At 39.6% G+C, this 2,692-nt stretch overlaps 1 protein-coding gene across 2 annotated transcripts in view; it reads right to left on the bottom strand.

Annotated features, from left to right (window-relative positions):
- The window catches only part of tdrkh (tudor and KH domain containing), a 22,850-nt gene extending 20,524 nt beyond the window's left edge, over positions 1-2,326 (bottom strand). For both annotated transcript variants that reach the window (XM_083635450.1, XM_083635449.1), the window contains exon 1: positions 2,269-2,326. The gene's annotated coding sequence lies outside the window, so the exon portion shown is untranslated. The remainder of the gene's footprint in view (positions 1-2,268) is intronic.
- Positions 2,327-2,692: the final 366 nt, after the last annotated feature.

The following is a 2,692-nucleotide window of genomic DNA, read 5'->3' as shown; positions in this document are numbered from 1 at the left end:
TAATTATGGTTAGTGCAATATCCAAAATCGCAGGACCCAGAAATTATTTGATAAAGGAAAAATGTGCCACAACATACCATTAAATGAAGTATTGTGGTGGTACAGAGATGCCCCAACCTACAAATGATATTCTCCAGATGTAAGGGAACATGCTTGTTTGGTACACACATCACCTTTTGTGTGTGCGTGTGAAAAAAAATAGAAAAATTGCAATTCCCACTAAAATCATGTCGCAGATCGTAATATCTGTCAGCATAATCGCAATATGATTTCTTTGGCATATCGTGACGTGCAGCCCTACTCTTACCTAGTAACATGTCAGTCATATGTCATGTCAGTCACATTGTACTGATGCATATATAAGTCAATGTACCGATGTCTTCAAGAAAGCTGGTGTGGAGAGAGCATGCCACCATAACTCATCTTAAACCTACAGTATGTATGGTAGGGACATGCTAGGCCTGGCCTAACCCTATTATTTAAGCGTAAACCAATGAGAGGATTACAGCTGATGGAGATGATGGCTTCACATATTACAGTGGATTTCATAGTTTTGTTAAATAAAACTGAAATAATTTCATTTATAGAATAGAATATAACTGTCCACCGAGGTGGAAAATTGTCTATGGTTCACCAAACACAAACAACAACAACACAAGAGGCCATAAAATAAATGACCCAAAGACAGCATGACAATGACATGACGATATTAAAACGACCATAGATTGCACAAGATACATCAAAAATAGAGTCTGCTGTCCAAATAGCATTTGTATAAGGGCTTGCTATTGGAAACTATGCAACATTTGGGAATACTGACTCTGCGAAAGTTTAGCGGAGCCTGAAAATCCCTATCAGGGAGCTCTTTCGAGACTCAGAATAAAGAATGAATGAGTCTCGAGTCGAGGCTTTTGAAGTCGGCGACTTAGGGTTTAAACATACAGGTTGAGACTTTTTATGGAAACATGAACATTTTATGAATACTTGTAAGCATGTCTCTAATTCGGCATACACACATACCCCAATAAGAAGCACACATTCAAAATATATTAAAATGTTTTGCCGGTGATTCTCACATACTCTACCTGCAAAATACATAGTGGAGGGCGGTAGTACAGCAGCAGAGCGAACCACTTTCAAACATCAGATTTTACATTCACAAAGTGCTTCTTGGGAGATAATATGTATGCCGAATTGGAGAGTGGCGTCTAACGATTCGTCCGGTTTGTAAATTATGTTCTGGCGGTGTTCAATTTACCGATAGACAGGGCCACATTTAGTTGCCAGATGAATGGAGTTTGGTGTGGCTGCCTCTCCACAGCCGCGGTTGTCCTACTGGACCACAATGCATTGCGCTGGCAAGGGTTCCTCACCCGCGGTTACGTCACGCGCCGCGTCACTTCCTGCTTCAGCACTGTACCAGAGATTTTCAACCGCCGTTTATTTTCCCATAGACATTTCGTAAAATACTTGTAAAATAGTTGTACTTCGTCAAACCAAACGGTTCAGCTAACGCTATAATCGGGAGAGACAATAGAACATTTCACTCGGACCAAAACTAAAAAAAACAACATCGAAAAAATACTTTCTTTAAACCCGCATTCTTTCTACGTTGTGGTCCCAGTGAAATGTTATGCGATCTATCTGGGTTCTAAATATATCTGTACCGTTTGGTTTGAACCAGTAAAACTATTTTTATACGCATTTTACGAAATGTGTATGGGAAAATAAATGGCGGATGAAAATCTCTGGCACAGTGCTGCAGCAGGAAGTAGGCGGCGAAGTTGCCTCTTTATTTTGATGGGGGGACGAACACACACACACTAGTCACGTTTGTGTTGCACGTATGCATGCAGAATTGACATGTGGATCGTCTCGATCCGTAATGTCTTGAGTGGCATTATATGTAATAAGTATATGCATTTCCCAATAAGCAATTGAGTTTGGCGTGTACCATATCGTTACCATAGTCAACCTTGGCCGGGGGCGTGTCGGCGTGTCACATGGATTTTTTTTGTAAACACAGCTATGTGTGCCACAAAACTATCACGTACCAAAAAAACGACCGTCAAAATCACACTACTTTCTCCTGTCTGCTAAACGTGCTAACATTAACGTTAGCTAGGTCCTGGTTGACATGAGCAAATAAGAGCTATTCGTGTGCACAGAAGGAACCATGCCAATTTATAACGTTAGTCTTTGCACATTATCAAAGTCTAATTCATCAGTTGAACACCAAAGCATAGAAATAAAAACAATTACACTTACAGAAAGATAGCCCTCTCTTTCGACCGCTGCCTGCAAGAGCTGCGTCAAGTTTGCCAAGAATGCCAAAATATTACCGGAAGTTGGGTTAAGGCTTTGACCTTAAAATAACAGCTTAGTTACTCTTGTGGATAAAATAAAAACATAGATTGTATATAATAAAACCAAGTTTAGATGTGTATATTAACAGAAGAATAGTTATTTTCACCATATTTCACCGTAAATAGGCTACTGATTAGACTTTTCTTGGTTGTTACAGTCAATGGTTGCAACTTGTTCGTAAGGGTTTTATTTTGAAAGGTGAAGCAGAAGTGCTAATTTTAGCTACTTGACACCTTCTCTAAATAATCGCCCATTTTTTATTTTTTATCCAATCGTGTTTGTAACATCGACATGTCAGTGGTCTGTAAGGACCGCTGCAAGAGTT

The sequence above is a fragment of the Poromitra crassiceps genome (genome assembly GCF_964638095.1).
Source record: "Poromitra crassiceps genome assembly, chromosome: 4".
Classification (NCBI taxonomy): Eukaryota; Metazoa; Chordata; class Actinopteri; order Beryciformes; family Melamphaidae; genus Poromitra; species Poromitra crassiceps.
Note: the sequence above shows the minus strand (reverse complement) of the source record. Positions and strands in the feature narration are given on the sequence as shown.